Here is a 23,363-nt window from a genome sequence, read left to right as displayed (position 1 = left end):
ATGTGTCAGGACACCATTGTGTCAGACATGTATGAATATCAATGCACACGTCAGCAGATTACATGTCATGCTACATGTTAATGTCAAGGTCACATCGGCCATGTGTACTGTTAACCTGTGCTGGTCCACATGGTGTATCACAGGGATGCATGCTTACTACCATGATTGTGTGGAAAGCATGGCTTTTGATATTACACCTGCTTGCTGTTGTGTGCAACCCAGGGATGTATTCTAGCTACCACTATTAGTGTCTGAGCTGCATGCCGTCTGCTGTATCACATGCATGCTGTATGCCTTCTGTCAAATCACATGCATGGTCTGTCTCTGTGTCTGTGTGTGTGTGTCTGTCTCTGTGTCTGTGTGTCTGTGTCTAACTGTGTGTGCATCTGTCTGTGTGTGTGTGTCTGTGTGTGTCTGTGTGTGTCTGTGTGTGTGTGTGTCTGACTCTCTGTCTCTGTGTCTGATTCTCTGTCTCTGTCTTTGTGTCTGTGTATCTGTCTGTGTGTCTGTCTATGGCTGTGTCTGTGTCTCTGTCTGTGTGTCTGTGCCTCTGTCTCTGTCTGTGTGTCTGTGTCTCTCTGTCTGTGTTTCTGTGTCGCTATTGTAATGTAGTGTCTTTCTTTGCATTCACAGGTGATGTAGGTGCGTTACCCTCCTGCAGTCCATCTGATGTTAGTGCCCCCACAGACTCTAGCAGTAATGAACATATGCATGAGGTACAGGCAGGGTTGTTGGGGCTAAATCTGTGCCAGTTGTTGCCATCTCAGCTATATCCCCCTCTTTCCTGCACACAGTTCTCATGCCATGGATTGTCAGCTGTGATTACGAATTCTACACATCTAGCACTGACGACCGGTGTCAGATATATATAGTGCAGCGTTTGTGCTAACAATTTTCACTATCAACACACTGTGCCCTTCCGTGTTTAGAATACGTGTGCATACAAAACAGCCCTTCGCTACTACTAAGTGTGTGAGCATGCCCAGTACACCGTTGTGTAGATGGACACACAGTACATTCCAAACGGACATGTGCTACTAAGTGTGTGAGCATGCCCAGTGACATCTTGTGTTGGTTATGTGCCTCTGTGTATGGGCATGACCATTGAATTCCTGTATAGAGATAGAGGTCATCCAGGCAACAGATGTCCATACCCCATGTCAGGATGGATTCCTACATTGAACACACTGGTTGACTGTCTTGAAAGGTGTACTGTCTGTGGCGCGTCTCGTGTCTATGTATTGTTGTAATAGTGCTCCGTAGATAGGCAGTTATCCCGCACACATCACTGCTGTGTATTTGTATCTGTCTACCTTTGGACAGTAATATGCTTTTGGACTGCTCACTCTCCATACATTCCCTATCGGCATCTCTGCCTTTGCTGATGATGTCATCCACCTAGAAGTATGCCGCTGGGAGTGCTGTGTTCCAGTAATGTTGGTAGCGCATTCTGTAACTGCGTAATGCTGTAGTGTGATAAGGTAGTTAGGTGTATGTTCAACTCCCAGCCCTGCCAAGTGTGTGTCTGTGTGTTTCCAGCTGCCTAGGGACAGAGTAATGCTTTTAGACTGCTCACTCTCCATACATTCCCTAATGGCGTCTTTGCCTTTGCTGATGATGTCATCCACCTAGAAGTATGCCTCTGGGAGTGCTCTGGTCCAGTAATCTCGGTAGCATGTTCTGTAACTGCTTAATGTTGTAGTGTGATAAGGTAGTTAGGTGTATGTTTGAATTCCAGCCCTGCCAAGTTTGTGTCTGTGAGTTTCCAGCTGCCTGTGGACAGAGTAATGCTTTTAGACTGCTCACTCTCCATACATTCCCTAAGGGCGTCTTTGCTGATGATGTCATCCACCTAGAAGTATGCCTCCGGGAGTGCTGTGTTCCAGTAATCTTGGTAGCCTGTTCTGTAACTGTGTAATGCTGTAGTGTGATAAGGTAGTTAGGTGTATGTTCAACTCCCAGCCCTGCCGTGTGTGTGTGTCTGTGTGTTTCCAGCTGCCTGGGGACAGAGTAATGCTTTTAGACTGCTCAGTCTCCATAAATTCCCTAACAGTGTCTTCGCCTTTGCTGATGATGTCATCCACCTAGAAGTATGCCTTTGGGAGTGCTGTGTTCCAGTAATCTCGGTAGCACATTCTGTAACTGCGTAATGCTGTAGTGTGATAAGGCAGTTAGGTGTATGCTCAAATCCCTGCCCTGCCAAGGGTGTGTGTGTGTGTGTGTGTGTGTTTCCAGCTGCCTGGGGACGGAGTAATGCTTTTAGACTGCTCACTCTCCATACATTCCCTGTCAGCGTCTTTGCCTTTGCTGATGATGTCACCTACCTCGAAGTATGCCTCTGGGAGTGCCGTGATGCTGAACCTCGGTAGCCCGTTCTGTTACTGCGTAATGCTGTAGTGTGGTAGAATAGATAGGTAGGTGCTCGATTCCAAAGCATGGCAGGTGTGTGTGTTTGGCAGTTATACCCTATGTGTTGGTATCTGTGGGTGGCTAGCTGCAGGATGTGTTCAGTGTATTTTGTTGCTGACCTATATAGTGTCCACAGCCCGCATATTCTGCCAAGACACTGGGTTGTCAACACATACATTCAACAATAGGTCTGGTGAGTAAATGTCAGCAGCCCTACTCTTACCCTTAATACAGTCTGACTCATGTAACGCAACAAAACACACATGCCTTGATAGTAACAACACTACATGATGCAGGTGGCACATGTAGTTTCCTTTTCATTCCTGTCTAATGCTTTGCTGTCATGTGGTCCGCTGTTGTGATATAAATGCAATATCTACATATATGTGTATATGTATATGTGTGTATGTATGTATATATATATATATATATATATATATATATATATATATATATATACATATATATATATATATATATATGTATACATATAATATATATATAAATATATATATATATATATATATATATATATATATATATATATATATATATGTATGTGTAGATATAGGGAGATAGACATAGATATATACATATATGTTTGGGACATCAGCATTATAGAATGTTTGTGCTGGATGATCTGTACGTGATAACCTCGGATGTATGTATATCTGCCATGGCGTAGTGGTAATGCACATCGTCTGTTGTGTGCAGGGTCCCGTGTTGTAGTTGTGTAGACACTGGTTATTTTGTTGCTGGGAAGACCATGGGACATTGAATACGGTGATAGTAAGGCACCTGTTACCAGTTGTGTATGGATCTGAGTGACACTAAGCAGTGGTTATTAATTTGGAGGTTCGGTATGGGTCATATAACTGCTCATTAGAAGACTATACTATGCAGATGAGGTTGATAATAGTGTATCCCATTTACCCCCAGGGTGTGATACTGATCCCTGGAGTGTATGTGTGTAGATAGCCGGGTGCAGGGCTTGAATATAGTTGACAGCATGGGAGGGGGGTCAGGCATACTGTACGTACATTGCACACCTGTGCCTCAGGAGTGCTCCTGCCTTAGCACTCCTAAGCTAGGGGTATGTCTATACCTGCCTGGTGACATTGGGAGGGACAAAAGCAGTAGTGGGGTAGTCAGGGAGAACAAGCTGCACAAACAGGTGATGATCTGCAGAATCAGCAGGTTACATGGCCAGCCCACACCTGAACAGTACGGTAATGTGAGCATGCAGCATACACACAGGTTTCTTCCCCTCTCTACACCACCGGTGTATACCTGCGGTGACATTTCACAACACAGTCCAACCAAATGAGAAGGGCTGCAGCAGGCAACATAGACCAACATGTGCAGGAGGCTGAGGGCAGTGAGGATGTGTATGCTGCGAAACAGCCCTTATTGGGGTGACATAAGACTTTATAGACCCAGGGTGACTTACCAGGGGTTACATGAGCTGGGGATGGTGGAGCACTATGGGGTGAACAGAGACCTGCTACAGCGGCTTGTTGACTTGTGCCTGCCACACCTGACACATCAAACAGGCCAAGGGAAAGCCATCACAGTGGATACCATGGTATGTGTTGGCCTAGGTATACTTGCCACAGGTACCTCCCACAGCACAACTGGGAATGTCATGGGGATCTCACAGGCATCTGCATAAAGAGTATTGCACCATTTCACAGACACCATGTCAGCACATGCTAGTGAGCACGTACATGTCCTCAACACACGTGATTAGTAGACCAGCAATATGCATCTCTTCAACCACATGGCTGACTAGCCTGCACACACGTACACATCAAAGCAACACCCGGTGAGCGGGGTAGGGCCTTCATTCACTGCAGGGGCATACCCTACAACAGCTAGGCCATATGCAATGGCCAGGGCATTAGATTGAATGTGTGTGCTGTCTGCCCTGGAAGCTATGATGATTCCGATATATGGAGTCTGACACAGCTGTAATACACCTTTGCCAATATGAACATCCCCTACAGTCTCCTAGTGGGGGATGCTGGGTAAACACTGGTGTCGTGGCTGATGACACCCATCAGCAATGCACACACACCTGAACACTCACACCATAATGAGGCAGATGCACAGGCAAGACATATAATTGAGCATGTGTTTGGGATGCTCAGGTCACGGTTCTGGTATCTGGACACTTCCGGTGGTGCCCAGCAGTATTCACTAGCTACATGCACACAAATTGTTATGGTATTTGCTATGCTACACAATATGATCCTGCAGTAACAGTTGCAGCAGGAACAGCATGGGGCAGGGCCACATGGCCCAACACCACTGCCAAGGCCTGTACAGGCACAGTGTGACTTAGCGAATGAACTACCTGAGCAGGGCCCAGTCGGTGACAGGGCCGTGCACAGTATGACCTGCCCTTGGCAAAGAGGCAACACAAGGCATATGCACTGACACAGTAGGTACCCAGGGATTTCCCCCTATCTGACCCGCACACAGTACAATGGATGCCAAACATTACACTACCTGTGCTCGGCCATGTAAAGGAGGTGCACTGTGTGCATCTGACATAGACAGCCCTCCAGCACCGTCCTCAGGTCCAGAACACTCCCAGGGTACGTCTATCGACCTAACAATTGGCAGTTGTATTAGAATGTGTCTTTACCCATTGCTATGGTATGTATGTGAGCATACAAGAGACTTTGGTGGCTGAATGTTAGGGCAGTAGACAGTACACGTCCATAGTGGCACCATGACATATATAGCACATACGGGGGTCACAATGGTAGCCAGTAGTACACAGGGTGTCCTAACCCACTGCAGATTATGGGCTGAACATCATGTGTGTCCATACAGCCGACACACATTCCATGCAGCTGGACAGGTGTGGACCAATACAGACAAATGATATACAATGGCCTATGGATATGCCCAATAAATGACCCCAACCCCCAGAGACACACACAGACTACAGCAGGCCAGGCAGTTTGATATAGGTTGTGAAAGCTAGGATGTCCAACACCACTATGCTGGTATTTAAAGCTGGGATCTGATGTACACTGGTATCCCTCCAAACAGCAATTTCAGTAGGTCAACACTCTGACATGGAGTACCTGGCATACCAGTACAGTAGTGGCAGATGTGTACAACTGTCAGCTGTGCCCCCTGTCCAACGTATACATGTGAGAGTCATGTGCGGCACCCCTGGTGCTGTGTAGGACTGTGGATGCGGTTGGATGTTCCTCCACGCTATGCAGAAATGTAGCAACTGTCAATCCCACATGACCATTAGCTACCCTGCAGACACAGCATGACACCTGTCTGTGTAGAACGGTTGGGTTGGCAACACAGTACTGACTATCTGGACATGTGACACATGCGATGCAGTTGACCATACTTGGCATGCTCACACACATGACGGTATGATGGTAATATCGGTCGACAATATGCATAACAGTCATACTGGACATGCTCACACACTGTTACACAAGACGGCCAGGCATGCAAACACCAGTGGTCCGGACATATCTGCCAGTAAATTGCTATACTGTTGGATGACTGTGCTGTATGGTGTGTGTGTATGGTCTATTGTCTGTACATATGCCATGGTGAATTGTTAATTCACATGAGCTATTTGCACAGGGTACTGCTACCAACTCATGAATAGGACGGTTCTTTGTTTGCGGACAGAACGACGCCTTTGGATACGGAGTGGGTAAGGCACATTCCAGCAGGTGTGAGCAGTTGTGCGTGGGTTTGCATAGTGTTAAGCACTGCTGACCTCTGGTTACAGCACCTTATACCCATTCAGACTCCACATTTCTTTGACAGTGCACTACTGGCATACTGGTAGACAAACACGCTTAAACCCGCTCGCTCGCCGACATTTGTGCTTACATTTGTCACTCACGCTGGGTGTGTGCGATCCCTTTTGATGCGCATTACATTGGACTACATGACTACAGTATTGGGTATGTCTAACCATTTGGCAACGGCAGACGTTCGACTGTATGGACTCTGCGGCCTGGCCAGTGACATAATCATATTATATGCGTGTTCCTCATACGATCTGCTCCCATCTGCCTGATACATGGAAACCGATACTCTGCAATGCTGACATGTGAATGTTATTTTGTTAACGCAGCTGTCCACCGGGTCATGCTACCGCATACCTACTGTATGTTTTTCACCTTTCAGATTTCACGACGGGAGACTGTAGTAGTAACACCTTTACCACTTTGCATGGGACAGTCCATCATTAGGCATATGTCATGTGACAATACTCTAGCCATTGCAACTGTCCTGATAAGGGGACATTCTCATATTTTACGTGTCTGTAATAGCTGCTTGTTACAGGTCTTTTATACCTGACACTTCGATATGTTATATGAAGTAGCATAAGCAACTTGACTACTGCTAGACTATGCTTTGATTTGTATATTTGTTACATTTGATATGTATATTTCTGTACTATGCATGGCTGTAGGTATGTTCTGCCCTGGTACGTCTGACATTTCTACAGAGCAGGTCCCACTTTGGCCATTCATAATGGTGGCAGCCCTATAGGACCTATATGTAGTGCTATCACATGTGTCAAGGCAACACATACCCACAGCCAGTAGTAAACTGACTACCTCAACGATTTGCATACATTAAGGTTATTCTTGTAGCATTATAATTGCTAATACTGTTTCCTATTACATGTAGCTGTTTCTGATACAGCATATTAATTTCTGACACCACTACACACAATATATGGCCTCCTTTCCCGAACGCACAGGCCATGTGCCATAACATTCATTTTGCAGGACACAACTGCCCAGACGGGTCCTTCCCTCAAAGGCGTACGGGTGGTAAACCTCATCTATTATGCCATCATCTACCTAAGGTGGTCAGCAAACTATGCACTTTCCGTCACTAGCAGACCTCACATATCAATGGGGGAGAATGATCACTGTATCAGGAACACTGCATAACACCCTGTGAGACACATTTTGATGATTGGTTCTATTAACCAGACACATTGACAGTCACAGAGCATATGTATTCATTCACGTCTGTCGAGGTACATGCTGTTTATGACTCATACATGCTGACATCTGTCATAGCCTGTATTCCGCCACCTGTCCACCTAATATCACTAGTTCTGGAAGTGTTTAGTTGGTCTTTGTTACATTCTGATTCATAACTATGGACATCCATGCTAATCGGGTACATGGCACTGATATGGTCCCTATGTATTCCCCCGATGGTTTACAGACTATCCGGCAGATGTGCTCTGCAGGTATGGGGGAGTATAGGTGTCTACTATGCCCACATAGTAATATTAATGACTTCCACTGGATGGGCCTACTACATCTCTGCCAACCAGCACCTGCACACTTAAGCCTATTATTGCATACCCATGGTTCACCTACCTGTCACTCCTCTACAGAACTCATGAGAACTACTTACTGTGAGCGCAGCTGGGGTATGAGCACACCCCTACACATTGCCCAGTCTCCCCGTCTCGGGACACATGTCGTATGTTTTGTCAACCCATGTGTTATTACACTTGCACAATCTACTGTTCCATGTACAGCTACATCCTGCTTGCGTCAATCACTACAGGTTGCCTGTATAGTGAATTTTTGGTGTCCCGCAAGGGACCCCGTTATCCATGTTTAAAGTGTAGACCTTGCAGATCTCTCCCACTGGTACTTTCCTGCTGGTGGTTTGGAATGCAGTGGTGTATTTACCTTTATTGCGTGTCTGTATGTCTGGCCTGCCTAGTTGGGCGGTGTGGGAGGTAAAACATTTATTTATTAGACCTCCCAGTAACATATGCCTGGTCTGAATATATGTTACCCCTAACTGCTGTAAAGTAAACTAGTTATGTACATGTGTATATCTACAATGACATATGTATTTATTTTGTGTGTATGTGTATATATCAATACCTGTTGTATGTGTATGTATATATATATATATATATATATATATATATATATATATATATATGTATGTATATATATATATATATATATATATATATATATATATATATTTTGTGTGTGTGTATATATATATATATATATATATATATATATATATATATACATATACATATATATATATATATATATATATATATATATATATATATATATATATATATATATGTGTATATATATATATATATATATATATATATATATATATATATATATATATATGTGTGTATATATATTTTTATCTATATATACATCCATGTGTCCGTTAACCAATACATTTCCCGGACATAGACACTTACACATGCGTATTGGGTTTAATCCCTGCTTCAACAGCATACTATTGCCTTAGTCATTCTGACACCGACACTTCACTCCGGTGAACTTGTGATCAGTATACTGCACGTTATACAGCGGACAGATTTCATTTCATGTCTGGGGTACCGCTGATAAATGTGATGTGATACAGTGTCATTCGACCTATTACTCGTATGCGCAGCCTATTATTCCTGCTACTGCATTTGTTTCTGTGCACATTCATATTATTAATGTTAATAGAATGAGTGCTTGTGTTACAGAGATTATATGTCAACATATTGATGTCTGCATGTAGTTGTGTCTTTTTGCTTTTCCCGGTTTGGGATTGTCACAGCAAAACTCCGTTCTGCTCATGGTTGGCAGATAGGTTTTACGTTCCGGGCTGCCAGCCCTGACGCACAACCTCCGATAACAGTACGCCCATTCACGCATGTCTCCATGCAGATGACGCTCTATCTGGGAATCGCACCTATGTACTAGATGACCTCCACAGGCCGCTCCATTGCAACTGGCGCAACATACCCTAGCACTCCTGTGTCCATAATCGCATATCCATAGTTTCTCCAGCACACCCGTGTTGAGTTTCCATGCATAACAGCCATTATCCACCTGATATCACAGCCATGACACACCTTTACACATTGTCCTCTCCAGAGCATTGGGGCCCGACACACATTTTGTACCACATCGTGTATTCACAGGGTCTCCCTCCATTCCTATTTGTACATACATGCCTTTCCTGGTGTTATGGATTATGAATGATTTGCGGGTTACAAGTGTAGGTGGTCACAACATGAACTACATTCCGTCTGTGTATAATGTTGACGTAGCACGTCAACGATGTTATGGCCACTGGTATAACCCTGCCTCTGGTGTGCATAGCGGTGCTCTACTCACTCTTGTGCAGCCTTATCTGACATATGCTGCGAGCACTTTATAATACCTTACTTGCTCTAGATTCCCTTCATAACCCTTATGTTTGCTTTCATCTTTCGACGTTCATTCTTATATATATATATATATATATATATATATATATATATATATATATATATATATATATATATATATAAATATAATTGCATATTTCTTTTGTCTGTGGATATTTATCTATACACACATCTATATATATAAATATATATATATATATATATATATATATAGTTCCCTATCAGAAACCTGAAACACTATAAGCCTGAAAATCAAAATCCTGAAACCAAAAGCCTGAAAACTCAAAATCCTGAAAACCCAAAATCCTGAAACTCAAAATCCTGAAAACACAAAATAGACATACTGACGTCATTGTGGCTTTGCTATTGTTAGCCCTGTGGTGTTAGGTCATGCATAGGGTTCAGGTAAGTGTGCGGTTGGTTTTATGTTAGGGTTAGGGGCGGTATAAGTGAGTTAGGGTTAGGGCGCAGGTTAAGCATGTATGCAATAGTGACAAAAATTAGGGTTAGGGGCGGTTTAAGTGAGTTAGGGTTAGGGCGCCGGTTAAGTGAGTGTGATAGTGACGGACCTTAGGGTTAGGGTTAGGGTTAAGGTCAGTCGGTAGATATTAGTGTGTTTGTATTGGCATATTAGCATTATTTGTGTTTTCAGGATTTTGAGTTTCAGGATTTTGGGTTTTCAGGATTTTGAGTTTTCAGGCTTTTGGTTTCAGGATTTTGATTTTCAGGCTTATAGTGTTTCAGGATTCTGATAGGGAACTCTATATATATATATATATATATATATATATATATATATATATATATATATATATATATAAATATATATATATATATATGTACATATATATATGTATATACACACACATATATAAATAAAAGTTACAGCTGTACAAGACAACATACATTTGCTATGCTACAAGCTGCTTACACCCGCGCAGGTGCACTTGCATCTACTTATTGTGAGTTACATATGTTTATTGCCACTTCTTTGTGATTAGATGTGCCTTATTCCTTATGACAGTACCACTTTGATTGATGGAATCCGGTTTACGGCGCCATGCGAAACACGCGTTCACCTTTACATGTTTAAATGTTGGCTTTACAGCACAGAGGCATTTATTACACAATAAATTAATATGTGCTATAGTCGTACTTGAACCGGGAATGCCTTGATGTTAGGCGGCTGCTCTAACCACTACACTATTGTTGTTTTGCCTCATTTATATGTATACCCATGGTTCATAGCTACTATAACATACGCCTCACTGCTTCACTTACACAGCAGGCATCCATTCTCTGGAAAACCGCAGTACTACACTTCCGAGATTCTCTATTTCCTACTGCTCTGGACCCATGCTGCATGTCTACTCACTCCAAGGATATTCTGAACTCCTACCCTTATAGTCCTGGCACATATGTGTGTTTGATTGTCAGGGTGTTCATGTGCTGGTCCAGGTTTAGGCTTGTCTGACTGGTGAGTAGAACTTCCCTGTACCTGTTCAAATGTCAGACGTAGCTCATGGACAGAGTTAGTACCGATTTTAACATTCTACCTGTATTTACAGACGCAGGTGTTTGGGCACCTCTGACCACATTATTGGGTCGGCACTACATAATATAGGGTGGGAAGTGATTCCACTACATAATACAGTGGGGGGGTTCCACTGGAGTTTCCCTTCACGTTTGTCTATTTCATTCATTCATATATATGATAAATATTATTCTGGACATCAGTTATAAATTCACTACAGGTATGCAATAGTCCTGTCAACAAATGTGAGAGTTGGTTGTTGTACATATGTGTACGGACCTCTGTGATACTCGGGGACTAATTTCTATAGTGACAGGGACAAGGCTATGACAAATCAGGGACAACCATGGACACTTCTACAATATTAGTACTATTAACTTGGAACGTGTTGACAGATTCGTATTACTACTTATTATTATGCAGTTAAATGCGTCTATTACTCTTAATTGTTGTCATTAGTCATTCTCATTCAATACCTTTCCTCCAGAGGTCACTGGCTTTGTGAGTGATTAAGAGGCTGGCCAGTTATTGTTAGAATGCTCTGACCATTGGTAGGGTTGACACATTTGTACAGGTTGGGATATATTCTGGGGACACAAGATTGTTTAGGCCAACACATACCCACTGTCAGTGTGGGTTTAGAACATTCATTATTTTCTTGACTGAGAGCCTATACGTTTAGCGCTTTAGTTGTTAGTCTGTTTCTTGTATGAAATACATATTTTCTAACCTGACATGACTGCTTTAGGCAAATGTTACATGCAGTATGGTACATAGTTATTTCCTACCATCACAGGACATTTGGCATTGTATCATTGTTGGTCAGGACACACCTACCCAAACAGTGACTGTCCCTCACACAGTTGATCAGGGGGTACCCTGTTTATGTCAGTGCTGTCATCACCCTATTTCCAAGTGCCACTATGCGAATGTGTACAATATATTCTCTCGATTATTCATGTGGAGACACGTGCGTCATGGTCACATGTTTGATCCTGGGTAGTAGGTTCTGCATGACCGTCTAGGGCTGGACAGTCTCGTGCACCACTACTGCACATTCAACTTGTCTCCAGATGTCTACAGGACTGGACATTGTGTCTTGATACACATTTTGATGTTTACGCAAGTTACTTATCCCATGAGGGATATCCAAAAACTTAACAAGATCAATAACGACCATTCTTTTGGCTTTACAAAAATGTGTTGGGGGTTTTACATGCAAGGGATACATAGTTTCTAATCCTGACACTGCCTACTACATATGAGTAGTGGTCACTATGTGTAGATGTGGCTGCGCCAAGCTAGTAGGCCGAGTATGGCTGGATTTGGTGGACGTTCAGGTATGGGGGCAGGTTGTGTGCTGTGGAGGGGATGATGGGTATTCAATTATGCATCCAGGTGTGTTGCATTTGAATGGGCCGGTTCCATCAGGACCATTCTGTGGGAATGTGCCGGTGATGTTTCTGTATATTTGTATTGCACATTTTAATATTCATATGTTTGTGTGATTGTGTTCTACAGTATGGCCTGTCAGGTTGTATTGCAGATGTGTACACTTGTTCTTTGTGTTTCTTTCTGATTCACCTGCTGCTCCCTCGTACACCTTCATTTCACCTGTTCTGCATACAACACAGTTTCGCCTTTGAGGATTATACCATTACCCATCCCCCCCACACACATATTCCTGACACTCCATCCATCACTGCTTTGGTTGATGGCCCATGACACGGTCAAGGTAACACATTGCATACACTACATATGTCAGGTACCTGTATGGTTGTGTGGACTACCCTGGCATGTTTCACCTACCACATGTTGTACATCACTCACATAGGTACACGCCCATACTTAACTTTCATGACATGGTTGGTACACCGGGTAATACCCGTTCAACTGTGACACATCCTGACAAGTACGGCTTGGACCGCATATGTGCGGATTTTGGCCGACTGCTATGATCATTGGTAGGGTGCCACCTTTTCATATGTCCAGGATGGGATATATTCCAGACACATATCCGATTGTACTGGACAACACATACCAACGGTCAACACTATGGATAATAGTTTTCCTTTCTGCCTACATGTTAGCTTACTGTTGTGGCAGTTTATATGCTCATTCTGTTTCGTTTTCTTACTTATTCTATTTCTTGTCACATGTGGTATGTTACATATGGACATACCTATTGTATGTGACTATTACATGTGTTTTGGGATATAATTCTGTCATACAGTCACTAGATATTTACATTTATCATGGTTTTGTTATGGACACATCTGCCCAGCTGTGTACTCTCCCTCACAATGTGGGACAGCTGGTGACCCTGACCATTGGCCTGGACGTAGCTATTGGCGGCGCACTAACATGATGCATTTCACTTCCACTTGGTATAACTATCTACACTGCGTTGGAATACGGGCACACTGTTTTCAATGTCATTTGTTCGAGGGATGGGGACTCATTATTCCCTACTATGCATTTGTGTTTGCTTCTTAATTTTGTGTTCGCAGGGAGTGTCTTGCATGCTTTGCATACGTTTCAGTATCCACGGACACTGACAGATGTGATTACTATTGCAGGCAAATTGTTATATGCAAGCATTTTAGGTTGCACATAGACAGCTGACATTTCCACGCCTCCGTGCGGCACTTTGACACGCCCTATGCACTCGTGCTCATTTCCTATGCATGTGGCTGTGGCGACAGCGTGCCTTCATTAATATGTATTTCACGCTACTGCTCCATCTACACGCCACACGGTTAGCGCAAGCCTAACGTCGGCCTTGTGCCGAGCTTCATGAATCCTGGGGAGGGTTGGCACAAGGGCATAACCACGGTGATTTAAGGTATGGTTTCAGTTTGCTTTTAAATAGTGTTATTGAGGAAAAGGAAGTTAGTATCATATGTAGATGTAGTAGCTTGTAACAACATACTCGTCTTACAGGATAATATGCTATCAAGAATGATTTGGCATTATAAACAAATATTTTAAAACAAATCATATCTGTCCCTGAATGAATGTGAATTACCTGTTGCTTAGAGAGTATCTGCTCCAAAATGTTATCATGTATAATGAAATCATCTTGTAATAGTGAATTCTTTGGTAAATGACAAATATTTCAACATGATATGAAAAAATAAAATAAAGTAATGGAATATTTATTAAATATATTCGATAAAATGAAGAAGAGGTTCCTTTATCATCATTTGTTCCTTTTGGTGGAAGATGAGCTAAAATAGTAGCCCTCAAAACAAAGAAGCACTTCACTAGAACTGGTAGGTTCCTGCATGCATTTTCCTAAACAATTCTTTTGACTAAGAAGATACTGCTATACTTAAATAAGCAGAAATTGCAAAATACACACAATTAAGGAATTGAGGCGTGTTCTTTTAAGGTCACAGAACAAAAAAAAAAAAACATCTCAGTATGGTAAATTAACTATAGAAATGAACAAAATAAAGATATTAAATAAATTCCACAGTGGTTCTAGTAATTGTAATGGAAAGAATTACGTTATTGATTATAGTTAGTTTTTACAGATAGCTGGACTCAGGTATTTATTTCAGAGAACTTTCAAATGTTAGACAGTAATATAAACTATTTTTAAATAAATACAATAAATTGCAACATCCTACTAAATGTGAGAAAATCTTCTAGTAGCATTGACTTGTGTAAGACAGTGGTATTACAAAATCTGTGCATGGTCAGTCTGATATTTCACTTTAGTTATTCTGGTCAAACTTATTTTTGACCTTACTGATCATCTGTCTACCTGTATTTAGTACACAAATGGCAGTCTATTCATCAGACATTTTTGAGCAATGCAATTTTTTCTTGGTGCACTGGGATGCCTGTCCACTCATGAATTTATGTATATATATTTTTTTGATTTTATTTATTTTTGTACTAATGTAGGCTTAGCTCTTGAGCACTGTTTCCTTAAGTGACTTGTTCAGAGTCATGCAGTTTGACAATTGGAGGTTTACTAACCATTTGTTTCAACACAAATACCTTCCCAAGATTATCAGATTACTAAGTCATTGCAACAAACCCTGGCTAAAGATCTGATGGCCCTTTACATGCTTAAGGGCCAGGCCTGAAAACTGCACAAAAAAGACATTCCTCCAGTTTTGACATTTAACCAAAAAAAGCAACTAAAATACATAAACTTAACATTCACTTACTACAGCTCAAAATGCAGTACAATACAATACAACCAAAGGAAATTTGGGGAACTAGTCTATTACATGACAGGCTATACAGAGACATAGCTAAGGTGGGCAAATGGGGGAGTAGCTCGCTGTGGACAAAGTGTCAGCGGGTACAATCATCAGATGTCACTTGAATGGTACTGAAGTACCAGCATTCAGAAATTAATGCCAGTACTACATTTGCATTAATGCCTGTTATTACTAGCTGTAGCAAACAGTTTGCTGCCTCTTACAACTTAGAGGACCTTTTTTTGGTCCTCAAATAGAAGGGAGAGGACACTCTTTTAAGCCAGAGTTGGGATCTAGACAAGGCACCACAATACCATACTATGACTCGGAAGCTATATCACCTTCAAGAAGAACCTCTGCAAAAAGATCACAAACATCCAGTGGATGCATGACTGCAATGACTTCCTTAAAGTATTTTCTGCTGTCCCTCCCCATAATATCCACTGTCTTTCTACTCAAACAAACAACATCAGTGACAGTGCTGACATAGCACTCTACCATTTTGAAGTACTATTCACTAAACACATTTCTAAATTACATGACTCCACTGTCCTCCTGTATTAATTGACCTCTTCCACAGTGTTTTTTGTTTTGGTATGCATAGAGCACATAGTCTTCTCCATAAAATGCTTATACAATTTATCCATCACAAGGAATGCCGCAGTGGTACAGCAAGAGGTTCTCCCGTTCAATTCTTGGCTGGGCTTGGGAGTGCCTTCTGTGTGGAGTGTGCATGTCCTCTCCGTGGTTGGGTCACGTTCGAAAGACATGCGTGTGTAAATGGGCATGCCTTAGATGGAGGTTGGACGTCGAGCTGGCACCTCGGCATTTCGTAAAAATCTACTGCCAATCATTAGTGGACTGGAGTTCTGCTGTGGCAACCCCTTACCGGGAAAAGCCGAAAGACAAACAACAACAACAAAGGGCATCTTGTCTTTCCAGTGGAAAATAGCCAGAATCACAGCAATTCGCAAGATATCCAACCACAGTCTGTGACTTCAGATGCATGACTTTACTCCCTACACTCAGAAAAATTATTTAAAGATATCTAGAAAACCATCTAGATAATTGCCTTCAAAAATACAGAATTCACTGTCCACAGTGCCACTGATTTTGGACAGGTTGTAGCACTATGACCTCTCTTTATATATTTACTGGTTACATACAAATAAATAGAGATAATTGCCTCTTAATTGTGACAATAGTTGTGACTTATGAAAGGCATTCAAATCACTTGACCAGTCTCTGATACTCACTTCTCTAATCATAGTGATCATCAGCCCTGAAGCAAACATGTAGTTCAAAGACTTCTTCCTCCTGACATCCTTCAAAGTCCAAATTGATTCACCTCCTCACCAGCTTCCACATCAACAAGAAGGTTCTTCAAGTCTGGGCTTTATCCTTTGAATTTTCCTTGCTAACAGGGTCACAAATGACATCTACCACCTCTCTTATCTTTTGTTTTGCAGTTTATGCAGACAACAAGGGTATTTACAAATCAGGCCCATCCTCCATTACTATTAATCTTCAGTTAGAATAGGACCTCTCCACCCTCAGTAAATGGCAAGATAAACATTGCCTAAATAGGATCTTTCAGTCAATTTTTCAACAGCATAGATTGCAAAAACAAAATGGAATAGACTGTTCTTCTGGTCAAGAAAGATTTCCCACTTTCTTTCCCCTGTAGCCAGAGCAGCCACAGGTAAACACACAGCATTGTTCATGCATTCTCCTCTCCTATACCCACTCTTAGCCAACTTCTTTCCATAATCTAAAGGAAATGTTCCTGCTTTGATAAAAGGTGTATCACACACACACACACACACACACACACACACACACACACACACACACACACACACACACACACACACACACACACATACTCACACACCCTCAAACAGCAAATGTATACACTATTTTTTTCTGTACACATTATTTTTGTCTGGAATAGGTCTGAGACACTTCTTACTTTGTGAGATGCATTCCAACACTACTGTTAAATAATAAAATCAACTACATTACCACTATTACCTAGAGAAAAGCAAGTACTATTTTTTATTAAAAAAATAAATATTTTCCTTGTATGTTTGATGTTCAGTGATTACCCTTGGAAGTATAAAAAGCAAGATGAACAGTAAATGGGAAGCAGGATTTGTAACTGAAAACCTTGCTTGGTTATGAATGGGTTTGTTTCAGCCATTGCAAATATGAGTTTCATAGCTAGATCCACCCTTTCATAAAAAATAAATGAATAAATAATCATAATAGTAATAATAATAATAATAATAATAAAAACTAAAAATGTTTATTTTAAACAGAATAAACAGTCTGACCAGTCTTGAGGTTTACTTATCTTTAATGAAGATGGAGACACATCCTCCTTTAGATCTTGTTTGCTCAATTTGTGGTCTGAATGCATGGAAGGCATTGTAGCCCTGAATGGCTGGGAGGCTTTCTGTTCCTTTGAACCATGGCTTAGTGACCGCACAGATGTCAGCATCTTCCAAAGTGAGGAGTGTTTTCAGGGAGTGCAGTTTCTAGTTTAGACTTCTAACATTAAGCTGCAGTGCCTTGAGTTTATCTGGAGAGGATTTTGTTATGTCAGGAGGATGGTTATTTTGACACTGCCTAAAAAGGCACAATAGGAGTGGCTAATGTTTTTGCCTGTATCTGTAACTCTAGGGGAGACAGGTGCAGACCATCTCTGGGAAAGCAGCATGGCCTGTTGACCATTTCTTACCAGGCTGACAAATATCGGATCCCCTTCTACTGACACAAGAGGCTAAGCCAATTGTTAACATCAATCATTTTTGCTTGTATTGTGGCATTATCCTCGGAGAAGGTAGAATATAGAATGGATGGTTCAGTGGTGCAGCGATAGCATTGTCGCCTCACAGCAAGAGGTTCCCTGGTTCGATTGTTGGCTGGGGTGCCTTCTGTGCGGAGTCTGCATGTCCTCCCTGTGTTCATGTGGGTTTTCTCCAGATGCTCTGATTTCCTCCCACATTACAAACACATGTATCTGGGGCATTTCTCCCCATGCCTCTGCTGAGAATTGGCTTTGTTCCAAGTCGGACTTTCCCAGTTAACAAATGTTAAATACAAATAAATATACTCATTTTATTCGTAGTTATCTCCATTGTTGCAAAACCATATAGAAAATGAATGTTCTGTTTTCAGTAAAATTAAATATTATTAATGTTTCAAAGTTAATCTGCCTTGAATTAGAACCCTGAAGTTGCAGTGGCGTTGAAGATGCAGATTCATGTGTGTGAAATTGGGGATCTTGCCCTCTTACAAAATAAAACAAAATCTGTGTTAATCATTCCAATAATCTAGAAAGATGTTTATGTCTTCAACAAATGTTCAACAGCATGTCAGTCTAATTGATGGTCCTGATGCAGGGAAATCATTTTAGTTGCTGGTGATCCAAGTTCTGGAATGGACTAGGGCCATTGATATGGCCAACCATTAGGGGCAATATGAAGAAGCTGATGGCCAGCTCTCTTATCCTGGAAGGAAGAATTGGGGTGCCCTGATTCTTGAGTGAACTCTGGTGGTAGTTTGCAAATTGTTAGGTCATTTCTTTGGATTACAAGTAACAGTGACAATGTCTTTAATGTGATTGCACTATCCACTTGCATGATTGAAGTTGACTGGTCTCCATAAAAATTATAGCTCTTTGGTTCATGCACACTTTATTTCTTACAGTGGCTATGAGTGAGTTGTCATGAAAGTTGATTACCATAGATGCTGTTAGCCCCAGCAGATGAAGGGTTAGACTTAGATTACCCAGAGTGAGCAAATAGGAGATCTGGTAGGATGGCAGGTATGGAAGTTGCAAAAACAGCTGTAGGGCTGTATGAGGCCAAGAGGGGGAGAGGTAAACAGAATAAAGACGATTTATGCACTTTCAGTATCAATAGAGTATTGCAGTTCCCTTAAATTGATTGGATTTTTTTGTACAGATACTTAGTAGATATTTTTTAAAATAACATATGTAGTGACACATGCATTACATGCAGTTATTTGATTATGGTCTGAAACTATTAGAGATATATTTACGATTATTATCTTATTTCTGATTATAACAAACTAGGAATGTGTTCTACAGAGTTCTAGACATGGCTGTTAAAAAATTCACTTTGGGAGAAGAGTGAATATTAACACAGCCAAATGTCAAGCCTTAATTCCAGGTGTAGATGCAGTGTATTCACCATTCAATTCCTTGGTCTTGAGTATGCATTAAGTAGTTCCTTTTTACTGATATCGAGCTCCTGTGCTCAGCCTATGCACACTGGCTTTCTTGCACATGTCACCGCATTCTTGCAGTAGTATGAAGTGTGCACGTTTCCCAAGAATTCCCATTTTTGATGGTCATTGTGTCATGCTTCACTGCTTGTACCAAAAAAATCTAGACTACCAAAGGGTCCCTGTTGTCATTGTATAACTAACTGGTCAAGACTATCCCAGCAGGTACCACTTTTAGTATACCCTTCAATATGGCAATGACAGGTAAAGAAAATCCTGCTTCTTTAACCAGGCTACATAGAGGTTGTAAAGAGCATTGTAAATTTAGCTCATTATTTGATAGGATGGTAATGATGGTAGTAGTTGAGAAATGGAGCAGGTTGTAGGATTTTACTGCAAGAGCAGGTAGGAATCTAAAATGAGTAAGTTAAGAGAGGAAGAGGCCAGGTTAGAATAAAAACCTCTATCTTCCAGTAATTTTCCATAGCCATGTGGCCTTGAAACTCAAAACTGGCAGGTGGTGATATCACTTCTCTTTAAGGATGAGATTCAAGATTGTCCTTCAGAGATCATATAATGTATAATTAGAGGGCCCATTCAGCATTACGTATTAGGCATGAGATAGACATTTGTTATCACCTACATATCAATAGTGTTGTATTTAACCACAGACTCCTTTTAGTCCCTAGCACTGGTGTTGATGCCAGACCAAATTTGTTCATGCAGTTTAGTTTCCCAATGCAAATATTAGCTCAATGTCATTGGTTCTTTGGCTTTTAATAACTCACAGGTTAATAGACAATCCAAATGTATCATGCTTTTTCAGGTTCACATAGTCTGGACTCAGATGTATAAATTAGCACAATAGGAAGTAATTATTGAGTTACCAGTCAGCCACCACTGGAACCTGAAAAGTATGTAGATTATGTGCATGTGGGTATTTCTAGTCAAAAAAGATGGGTAAAAAAAATCTTGATGACCTCTTTATCACCTTTTCACCTGCAAGTTCTTCAGCACCTCCTATCACCTCCTCCAGCATGTATATGTCTGCATGCTAGGGTCCTTATTGACATACATGAAACAGTGGCTGACACTTAACTTGAAAATGGGCAAGAGACACGTGTCTGCAAGCCCTAACACAATGCAACACAGATCTTCTTTCTCTTACTTTTCTCTAGTACACAAATCTAAAGACAGAGAGATGCCCTTGTTTCTGACAAGACAGTGAGCATGAGTTTTTCTCATCTGATAGCTTTCCCCAGAATGATCCACCCTTTGAAGACACGTACCTTATATGGTATATGACGGACTGATCTATCTTTCCTTATCCTTCATCTACAATGAAGTTTAACTGATTAGCAAGTAAAAAAGAAGAATAACATTTGGTCATCCTGTTGTTGTAGACTGCTCTTTATAGTGTTATCTCAAAAACCTGCAAGAAAAAAGGCTCTTGGCGTTCTGTTTCCAGGGAGTGGATTGCCATTTTAGGCATACCCTAGAAAGTTCAAACATTTACTGTAAGCAGCTTAATGCTAACTTCTGTTATTACCTTAATTTGAAAAAATGCAGCAAAATCATAGACATTCACAACCACAGCGAACGCTCAAGGAATGAACGCTCAATTTATTAAAAAGAGAAATGAACGCTCAATTTATTAAAAAGAGAAATGAATTATTTGTCAGATAAAAATATCAGTTTTTCATATAGAAGGGGTAGAAATATCCAAGATTTCTTGGTGCATAGTCGGTTCAAAATGCCAAATATGTTAATGTATACACAAGTTGTTCAACAGGGAACGAAAAGGTGCGGCAAATGCACTATTTGTAGGTTCATTGTTAAACAATTTGATGAAATTAATGGAATTCCCTTTATAGCAAGGGGAATTTATAACTGCAACTCAATAGCAGTAGTTTATGGTATTGAATACCCTTGTAAAAAGTATTATATTGGAGAGACCAAAAGAACATTAGCTTGTAGAATTAAAGAGCATGCCAGAGATATTACAAATAATAAGGAAACTAGTCCCTTGGCTGCTCATTTTCATAGTCATCATGAAGGGAGAAATGAGGGTATTAAGGTGACAGTGTTAGATAGTATTCAAAATACCAAATATTTGAATGATAAATGTATAAAACAAATGTTAAGGAAAAAGGAATTGTATTTGATACTAAAATTTAATACACTCAAACCAAATGGGCTAAACTGTGATTGTTCATGGAAAAGTTTACTTTAATGACTGTATTTTTATGTTTTTAAGTTTTTAATTGATTGTTTGAAATAATTGAATAATTGCTTGTGAACTGATTTGGGAGGGGTTTGTAAGATATAAAAAGAGCTGAAAGTTAGTATAAGAACATCTTTTACTCTGTAAAGGCTATTTTGCAATTTGAGCTTTGGTTTTGTATTTTTGTTACTGTGAATTCTGTCTTTCAAGTGGATTAAATTCTTCAAGGGTTGCTGTGGAGTCTTCTTTCTGTGGTATAAGAGAAAATCATAGACATGTTTATTAAAAAAAAGTCTTTTCTGACACCCATGATCTTCAGGCTTTATATTACCTCTTTCACATTTCTTTATTTTAGTCAACCCCTGTTTGTGAGGCTTTGTGAAAAGTAGTTGGTCAACTTGTCAGAAACAATGTGTTCATCTGCGGAGGTGGTGGCTCCTTTTGGTTGCAACTATATTTTGATGAATGTCCTGTTCAACAAAATGGCATTTTTATTAAGCATTTTCAATCATCTTGGAGTCAAGAGAGGTGATATTCTTTATAGAGAGTTTATAGCAGTTACATTATGAAACATTTAACAGCAAAAAAATCAAGCAGTAGAAATGCCAGAACTAATGCCTGAAATATACAAAAGGTTAAAAAATGTAACTGCAGCTGTTTTTTTTTTTTTTTTTTTTTTTGCAAGTGAAACACCCAGAACCCCCTGGCATGGGGCATAGCCCCACATATAACCCAGACTTGTATAGAACAACTCCATTGTTACCCTTGTCATAACACCTCAATGGAGAGAGACTTCTTCCAAAAAAGGGAATCACTGTTGGCACTTAGAAATCCCTCTAGCATTCCTTTCCTTTGGAAAACTGTTAATTATTGAGATCTTCTGTGTCATATGCTTTGACAAATGGATGCTTGTTGAGTTTCACATTTACCACTTGTACAGATAGTGTTTGCAGCCTTATGTTGCAGCTAATAGCATTGTGTGCTTTCCCATCAGTTTACGTGCACTAAGACAGTAATGAATGCAGTAATGTCATAGACAGTGACAAACTATGCTGCAGAACACCACAAAGCAAAGCAAGGAAACACATGGTAGAGACAGCCACTTTGTTAGATTATTAAACAGTGCAATATCATATCATTTTATATCATACTTTCACATTTTAGTTGATTTAGATAATTACTGTAGTTATATACTACACAGCAGTCCTGTAAGGTGCTCTGCAAACCCAAGGATGTTACGTTATGATTTATGTACTGCAGTCTTTCGTATGATCTATCATCCTCCATAGTAAAAGTAGCAAATGTCACCTCAGAAATCAAAAAGATGAATAATGGCATTCCTCTCAGCTCGGTACCCCTTCTGCTTTTCATTGACATCTCATTTATTGAAACTACTAACTCAGATAAATAGCTAACTAACATTCTGGATGGCATCAAGATGGGAGTTGTCATTCACTCAGTACTTGATACTGAGTTGTC

Source organism: Protopterus annectens, chromosome 5.part0 (assembly GCF_019279795.1).
Source record: "Protopterus annectens isolate FY-2018-M chromosome 5.part0, PAN1.0, whole genome shotgun sequence".
In the NCBI taxonomy this organism is placed as follows: domain Eukaryota; kingdom Metazoa; phylum Chordata; order Ceratodontiformes; family Protopteridae; genus Protopterus; species Protopterus annectens.
This window is presented reverse-complemented; position numbering follows the sequence as displayed.